This window comes from Wasmannia auropunctata, unplaced genomic scaffold (genome assembly GCF_000956235.1).
Source record: "Wasmannia auropunctata unplaced genomic scaffold, wasmannia.A_1.0 LD336071.1, whole genome shotgun sequence".
Classification (NCBI taxonomy): domain Eukaryota; kingdom Metazoa; phylum Arthropoda; class Insecta; order Hymenoptera; family Formicidae; genus Wasmannia; species Wasmannia auropunctata.
The window spans coordinates 202,676-203,024 of NW_012026819.1; positions in this window are offsets into that span (position 1 = coordinate 202,676).

Genomic DNA, 349 nt, shown 5'->3' on the forward strand with positions numbered 1-349 from the left:
GCGAGCACCCGAGATTTTGAGAGCTTAATAACGGTCGAACCGATTAAATTCCAAGTAGGCTTAATCGACAGCTTGGATTCGGTTTGTATAGTGAAAGTGTTTTTATTTTTTTTCTACATGCCCTACGAGCGGAGATATTGCAATGCAAAGTCCAAAATGTGGAATTTTAATTTTAAGAAACGTCATCATTATCGTCGTCGACCGGTTGCGGGGTGGGGGAATGTAGTTTTACATTTTTCGACGCGAGATTACGCTATTGAACCATTGAGATAAAACAGATAAAACTGATTAGTGTATGTGTGTGTGTTGGTGTGTGCGTTTAATGATATTTTTAATACGATTGGTTTCT